The sequence below is a fragment of the Solanum dulcamara genome, chromosome 11 (genome assembly GCF_947179165.1).
Source record: "Solanum dulcamara chromosome 11, daSolDulc1.2, whole genome shotgun sequence".
NCBI lineage: Eukaryota > Viridiplantae > Streptophyta > Magnoliopsida > Solanales > Solanaceae > Solanum > Solanum dulcamara.
Window position 1 is genome coordinate 14,507,220 of NC_077247.1, and position 9,258 is coordinate 14,516,477.

Genomic DNA, 9,258 nt, shown 5'->3' on the forward strand with positions numbered 1-9,258 from the left:
GCATAATGGGGTCTTAGGTGAGTGATATATAATTTTGGACTGCTTCTTACCTTATTTACCCCATCGATGTTAAAAAAAATTATTTTAAATGAAACAATAACTGATGAGATCCAGACATTTGACGGATAAATAAATATGAGGAATTTAGGGAATGTGGTGATATCTCATTTTTGGCCTTTCATAGTGATGAGCTCAACGCAAAGTTCTGGGCCGCCCTTTTATTGACTTTGGGCTACACTATATTTCATTCGATAAGCTCGAGATGTGAACTCTGAGCGGCCCATTGATACATATTTTGAGTTATTATTACACTATTGATGAGCTCGAAGTATGATTCCGGGCGACCCTTTTATTGATGAGCTCGAGGGTTATTCCGGGTGCTTCTTGATGTTTTTAAATGATAATGAGCCTAATTATGAATTTAGTGTCATGACCCAACCCTGTAGGCCATAACGGGTGCTCAAACTGGGCACTTGCGTATATTCCTGCTATTTATAAGTAAATTTATCCCCTGTTTAAGTTATACCACATCAAGCAGCAAGATAACATATAAGCCGGCGAGGCTTATCATAGGCACCACTGTACATACATGCATATACAACCCATACACAACCCACAGACATGTCTACAGACCTCTAAGAGTAAGAACAGTAACATAAGGTGGGACAGGTCCCCCACTGTACCCGTGAACAAATAGATATATACATCGACGGTTAATACCAAAACTAGGCTCCAACACAATGGAGCCCTTCTGAACTGCTGAGTGGAACTCTACACTAACGGCTAACTTCTCTGTGACCTGGATACCCTCTACGGGATATACCCGGGTTGGATTACCAACATACTTGCAAAGTATTGATAGATGGAAGACTGGATGTACCACTTCAAGATTCGCTGGTAAGTCCAGCTCATAGGCAACCTTGCCTATTCGGTGGAGGATCTAATAAGTTCAATGTTTCTGGGACTAAGGTCTCCTTTCTTTCTAGATCTCATTACTTTCTCTGTGGGAGGTACCTTCGGAAATGCCCAATCATTAACTTGAAACTCTAGAAGTCGATGTTGATTACCTATGTATGACTTTTGTTGACTCTGAGCTGCTAACACTCTCTCCTGAATAAGCTTCACCTTCTCGATGGCTTATTGAACCACGCCTGGGCCCATTAGTTGTATTTTACCAACATTAACCCACTAATTGATGACCTACTCTTTTTGCCATACCAAGTCTCTTCTGGGGCCATCTGGAGACAAGAATGATAGTTGATGTAGTAAATACTCTTGACAGGTAGTAGGCAATTATCCAAGCTACCTTTGGAGTCAACCGTATAGGCTTTCAACACCTCTTCTAGCATTTAGCTAGTAAGCTTAGTCTGTCCTTCAGTTTGAGGGTACAATGGTGTACAAAGACCTATATGTCTTCCCAATCTCTTCTTGGACTGATCTTCAGTAGTTAACTATAACTCGGGCTCTTTCGTCTGACAAAATAGCTATGGGAACTCCGTAAAGTCTTACCACCCTCTTGACCTATAATTTTACACAATCTCGATTGGACAGGTAGTCCTTGATTGAAGGAACATGGGCTGATATTGTTAATCTGTGGATAACATTCCATATATAATTATTTGTCTATGGAGTGGAAAGTGAGTCTTATAGACAAGGTCGTATTGTGGAATCTTCAACCTCATATATTACTTCTTGCCTTTTTTAGATGACATCAATAGGTACCCTCGCCTTTTGGGTTTTTCTTTTTTGCCCATTAGAGTTGGCTACCAGGTTATGCTGAAGTCCTCTCATACAATGACCTGTATAGCCATTTTGTGGTTTGCCTTATCATTAACTGGTATTATGTTGAAGAACTGTGGCATACAAGTGCGCCATCCGTTAGTAATCGGCTAATCCTTCTTATTTTACTTAAGCTCTTTTACAATTCCCTTATCATAACTTATAAAACTCTAGGTACATAATCTCGTGTGGTTGCTTCGCCGCTAGTTCCAATTCTCCCATCACGTGCAATCATAACAGCACTAATGCACCGTATCCCACCAGAATTCCGAAGTTAAACGTGCTTGGGTGAGAGTAGTACTAGGGTGGATTACCCCCTGGCAAGTCCTCATGTCACATTCCATTGCCATCTTTGCAATAATGTGTAATGTCACTCATCGTAGCCCAAGATTTACCTTAGCATCTTCCCGCTAGTCTTCATATTTCTCCTTGCCCTATCTTCTTCTCTCTTACAACCGGTGTCGGGGTAGATCTTCAATTCAACCATGACTGTGTCCCTTTTGGCTATTTGATTTAACTTCTCTTCGTATTCCTTTGTAATGTCTCCAAAATATCATAACTCATTTTCATCATATACTCTTCCACTTCATCTTATGCTATATATAATTATTCATAGGTTGCACAACTACTCTTATACCAGTGGTATGAGGTAAACACAGTCTTTTCATCTTCTGGACCATCTTGCTTTACATATCGACTTCACACTAGGACTTTCTCGTGCTAACGCTATTTTTTCCTACTTCTTTCTTTTTTTCCTTTATGTACTCCTTGGTCTCCTCATTTCCTACCGTAGGGGATTTTCTATTCTCCTTGCTACTTGTACATCCCGATAACAGTGACCAATAATGTTGTTGCCATATCTTAATCTTTACTCAAACACGACCCTACTACCCTTTTCGTAGCCCTTAGTTTGCTTAGTCCTACTCTTTTATCGTATTCACCCCTTTTTGTATGCACCCATGATTCTTCGCACGGTCTCAGATACTTTGTCCTCTACCTATTTATTGTTGGCCTTGAGATCTTGCTAACTCCTGCCAGTATGGGATCTCACTTAAAATTTAAGCGGTCCTGTCTACATGTGACGGTGTCAGTTGACTTCCTCTCACGCTTGTATTTCTCTTGTCCACTTCCCCCCTTTAGGGTGTACCCATGTCACCTCTATTTATTTTCAACTTTTCATATGCATATGATTCTGTTCTAACACATTTGACATACTGCACCATGTCTACACCTTCTGTTAACTCATCTATACTTTAGGTTGCCCCTGTAAGAAACCTTAATATACCATGGGGTGCTCAGAATTCTCAATAACTAGTACCCAATCTATTCCAATTACTGGTACTCGAGTCATATAACTAGTGTAGTAGTTTAGCCGAAGCCACATTTCATTCATCCCAATCAGTACATCACTAGTGCTTATAATCGTGTACGATTCTCCATTCGGGGCACTTATACTCTGATGATACATCTCTCACTTTTTGTTTATCATATTTTTTTCCCAATAGATACCACTTGTTCCTTTGATAATTTCACAATACCTCAGTTGTTTTACAATTTCTATTCCCTATCTTCGAGGGATCCCACTATTTTCTAATATGGAGGTACATATACATAATACCCTTCTCTACTTCATAAGCTTTCATCCTTATCGTTACCATGGATACGACCTCTTAAGATATGTTACAACCGTATATCTCATTCTCTTTCTATTTCCAAAAAAATAAAATCATCAGAGTTTCCTCTATATTCCTTACTATCCCAAACTAGCACTCAAGAAATACCAAAAATGCCTCACAGGGCCAACATATACTTATTTATATCACAGCCACACGGGGCTTTCAATATCAATAACCATATGAAAATAATGGGCTTACCTCATGTGTCCAACTAAAACCGCATTTGTTACACTTTCCTGTCTACTTTCCTTTCAATTCTTAATTTTACATCTCAAGCTCACTACCTTACTCAACATATCTCTTTCATACCTTTGCTTACCTGCATGCTTTGCCACTCCCAACATCGTCAGTTACTTTTTTTTGTTGATGCCGCCCTTCTATTCAAATCCAAGGTTAGTTTAAGGAGTTTTTCCTATGACTTGGATCTATCGCACGATCTTAGATGTAAAAGAAAGGTAACATCCTAAATGTCCTGTAGCCTCTTGTTTATAGATGTCGTGCACAACACACCGATAAACAAGATTCTACTAGACACAGTCTGTAGATATTCTGAGGTCCAAACTGCTCTGATACTACTTTTATCAAGACCTAACTCCATAGGCCGTGAAGGGTGCCCGAACTGGGCACTCGCATATATCTTTGCTATCTGTAAGTAAATCTGTCCGCTGTTTAAGTTATAGTACATCAACAGGCAAGATAACATATAAGCCGACGAGGCTTATCATAGGCACCACTGTATATATATGTATATACAACCCATACACAACACACATACATATCCACATACCTTTAAGAGTAAGAACAGTAACATAAGGCGGGACAGGTCCCTCGTCGTACCCATGAACAAATAAATATATATATCGACGATTAATACCAAAACTAGTCTCTGGCATAACGGAGCACTTCTGAACTGCTGAGTTGAACTCCTATATTGATGGATCCCCAAAGTGTGTATCTGTACTTGCGGCATGAATGCACCCCCCCTCTCGAAAAATGAGGGGGTCAATATGACATATGTACTGAGTATGTAAAACATAGACATCATAAGAAAATTACAGTTGGCGTAGGGATGCAGGGGCAAGTATGACATCTAATCATTTATTGTACCTGTAGCTTATAACATAAAGTCGTACATACTATCATCACGTACCGTACCCGGCCCATTCGGGGACTTGTTGTAAAAACTACATCACTGTGTTATCATAAGCATCTATATACTATTAGTGCTGTCTCATATAATAATGCCGAGGAACGTGCGGCCCGATTTATTTATCATATAGTAATACCAAGGAACATTTGTCCCGATCTAGATATCATATAATAATATTGAGGAACATTTAGCCCGATCCATATATTATATAGTAATACCGAGAAAGTTCAGCCTAATCCATATATCATATAGTAATGCCGAGGAACGTTCGGTCTAATCCACATCATCATATTATATCATTGCACACATATACCATACCCGACCCTTCATGGGACTCTATGTCATAATTATCATATATCGTACCCAGCTCTTTATGGGACACGGTGTCATCATATCATCATATACTATACCCATCTTTTTATGGGACTCGATGTAATTATATCATCATATACCATACCCATCCTTTTATGGAACTCGGTGTCATAATCATCATATACCGTACCCGGCCCTTTATGGGACTTGGTGTAATCATATCATCATATACCATACCAGACCCTTTATGGGAATCGATGTTAAATGTATTACAATATACACAAATCAAGTAGTGAGTAACCATATACAATCTAAATTATTATCAGCGATTCGACAATGTAAGAAGATTAAGCTATCGTCTGAGGACTAGAATAGTAGTGTAGCCATCTCGAGTGCCTTTTAAATGCCATTGAGGCCTATATCACTTAGGATCTCGGGGACCCTAGACATGTACTAAAGTAATACTAACAGTTCATAGAATGAGGGATACCCATCGTCACATAGTCCTTAGGACTAGGAGCTTATGCATCTAGTACTTCTCTACCTATGGAGTTCAAGGAAAGTAGTTCAACTTACTACAAGAGTTTGACATTCAGAAGTGAATAAGACATATGGATTACATTTAGGACTTAAAAGTGGAGTTACCCCAGAGCTCATATCATATTTTACTTACAATTAGGACATGCCAAAGGAAGAGAAAGATTAAGATTTACCTAGTCTCTACCTTTCCTTAAGGAGTCATCATTACATTTATCGTACCCAGCCCGTCATGGGCTCGGTATCATAACCTTATTATTGCATTACCTTACCATCATAGCACCATACTTATGTCAAATACATATCAAGAGGAAAGAAGGGTAGCTCTACGTACTTATGCCAAAATATGCCAAGAAAAAGGAGATAACTTCACATACTTACTACTCTCCATCATATAGAAGCCTTGAGAGGCAATAACTCAACTAGTATAGGAATTCTACCATCGAGAAGTGAATAAGGCTTATGAGTCATACTTGGGGTTATATGAATGGAATTATCCCCACATTTCCTATATCAATCACTTAAGGCTAATACATGCCAAAAGAAAGAAAGGGTAAGCTTCACATACTTATGTCAAAGACATGCCAAGAGAAAGCTTCACATACCTTTTTCGGGATTAATTGAAATCCGACTTGCCTTGATACCTCCTTAACATATTTGACATGAAAGTAATACTAAGATTAATAACCATTAAATTTACAATTTCCAACTCTACACCCAAGTAGTCATAGGAACCATTTCCATATCTATTTCCCTCGACTAGCTTATTACTAGTTCTGAAGTTGCCAAAAATTGGGCAGCATCTCTCCTATAACTTGCCCTGTCCAACTGCTAATATTAGAAGCCATATTACCAACAAAAACCACCAGTTATGTATATAATCAAATCACCTCAACATTACTCAATATAATTCCAACAACTAGCTCAAAACTACGATACCAAAATAGAATTTTTAGCCTTTATTTTGTAAAACCTTTAACAATATGGAACGGAGGGTCATGTGGCTGCAACCAAAAGTATCACACCCCTTTTAGAATACTTTCCATCCCACAATATTCCATCCAACCAGCTACACCCACAGCACCACAATTACAACACACTACTCGACTTCGATTTAATGCTAGCGACTTCAATTTAGTTTATTTCTAACGTCAAACATCCTTATGTAATTTTTAATCTTACATCCTCATTTATGACATGTAATATACTTCATAATGACATCATACCCTCTAATTTGAAAGGCAAACCCTTACCTTTCCTAAAACTCATCAAACTCGTTGAAACTTACCTCAGAAGTTCCTTTAGCGCGCCTAAAACTTCGTGGTTGTTTGATAAAATTTTGGGCTGATCCAAATCATAAATTTTCATTACTAACACCTTCATAAAATCATGTTTAACCCTAGATAATTAATTTACCAAACTAAATCGGAGACTTACCTTTTCTTTCTCCTTGGTCGAACCTACTGTCTCTCTAGTTCTAGAGTTTCTTCTCTTTAAGGTTCTTGATAGAAATGACTTTAAGGAGATGAGAATGACTTCTCCAATATATATATATAGTCCATCTAAGGGGGTGACATGTGTCAATCCCTAAGTGGTGACATATGTCACGCCCTCATTGGGACAACACACTCCTTTCATCCAATCATACGCTGCCATATAGCATATGGGTCCACCATACTTTCTCTAGTTGCTTCCATGTGGCCCTCTCTTTTCCCCCTCATGGGTTCATAATTTCGTCTTACTTTGAGAACCTATGTGATCCTTACTACGTAAGATATGTATGTACTCCAGTAGCTTAAGTATGTAAAATTTCCAAGTTGGTAGCTTACGTAAATAAGTCGTGTCCTACGACTCATCATTCGATCTCCAACTTCTTTCGGATTCTTATAAATCTATTTCCAATCTTCTCTACTATGGAATATCGCATTATCCTTTCCTTAGATTTGTTTGATAGCGTTATAGTATATCCAGTTCACATGGCAACTCTTAAGAAGCTTAAGAGTTCTTAAGAATTCTTAAGAAGCTTTTAAAAGCTTTAAGAAACTTTAGAATCCTTAAGAAACTTAAGAGTCTTACGATCCTCTCATGAAACTTAAGAGCCTTTCAAGAGACTTAAGAACGCGTTACAAGGTACAAAAGTATGGGGTGTAATATTTAGATTTGGGCTTTCTTCTAGTATTTTATGAGTCGAGATTATTGGTGTGATTACATGATTTATTGGATTTACTTGATTATTGTATGGTCTTTCTGTGCCTTTTCCCCCGATAATCATAGATTTTATGCTTCTTCCCTGTGATTATTATTACCATCATGCTTCTTATTATATATTTATTCTTTCTAAGCTCGGTCAGCCTATGATGCCTACACAGTACTCCATTTTTGGTACTCATACTACACTTCTGCATATTTTTGATGCAGCTCCCACTTCGAGCCACTCTTAGATCATCCATAGTTGTTCCAGGTCTAGATTGCGGTGAGCTCCCAGTGTTCAGAGACTTAATACATTCCATCTTTTGATCTGACATGTATTTGTAGTTTGGGGAATCAGTTTTTCATTGTATATTTGTATATATTATTTGCATTTATACTTAGTAGCTCCTGTATAGGTGACACCATGTCTGAGATTTGGTTTAGTATTAGTTTATCATTTTTGGTCACTATTGGGCCTTTTGTATATTTTGTATCATATTTATATATCTATACCCTGGTCTGACTTTTCTTTGGATATATTCTATTTGCTTCTCCCTTATTATATTAATTATTATTTATTTAAAATGAGGTTTGACTTTTTCTTAGTTGGGTTTGGCTTGCCTACTCGGGGGTTATAGTAGGCATCATCATGGCCCGAATTTGGGTCGTGATAGCAATATTTTCTCTCTCCAAAAATTCTCTCCCTAATCACATGCCTTCACAGTAACACAAGCCACTAGAATGGCTACCACGCCTCTAGTGGGGCTCTTTAAACCGCCAGACAACCTCCATTGATGCGCAAGGATGATAGGAGCAAACCCTAACAAGAATCATCAACTAATTCTTACTACAACACTTCGTAATTAAAAAATGAACCTGCGATCAATCTAGTGATTTCACAGAAAGAGTTGAACAAGGCTTGACAAATTATGTTCCTAGAAAAATCAGGAATGATTCAAGTTAGTATGGATGAAGGATATTGTAACACCCCATGTCTTCCATCATGTGTAGACTAAGTTCACATCAACAAACCTATTATGATTTTGAAGAATGAGGTCATAATCAAGCCTAAAGATCAAGGGTCCAAGTATATATACATAATGTGTTAAGATAAGGTTAAAGTGATTATATTTGGATAGAAATAAGGAATTGAATTAAGTAACCTACTATCTTGACCTATGTGCTTCCCCTACTAGTTTGACCTATGTTCTTTACCTATGTGCTTTCACCTACTTGCTTACACATTCTACTTGCTTAAACATGCTATGTTCTTACACATCCTATGTGCTTAAACATCCTACTTGCTTAAGTAGGTGACACACTATTTAAAAAGAAAATTTACGTCCTACTTTCTTAAAATCCACCTACTGCTTAGGGAAATACTTCTAGAAGTTGGCCATAACAAGATTGGATAAAACTCCTACATTAAAATCCATAGGCATTGGTATATTTTTACATAACATGTGTGTGTGACCATGTGAAGGGGTACCACATTAAGCACTTGCTTAAAGGTAAATCTTTGCTTTGAAGTAATTGTATGGAGGTGTAGGTGAATATAGCTAAAAATCAGAATTTCTTTATTCTCCTATTCTTTTATCCTCTCTGTCTCTCTCT

At 37.8% G+C, this 9,258-nt stretch overlaps 1 pseudogene; it reads left to right on the forward strand.

Annotated features, from left to right (window-relative positions):
* The first annotated feature begins 2,002 nt into the window (after positions 1–2,002).
* Positions 2,003–2,121, forward strand: LOC129875325 (5S ribosomal RNA; annotated as a pseudogene).
* Positions 2,122–9,258: the final 7,137 nt, after the last annotated feature.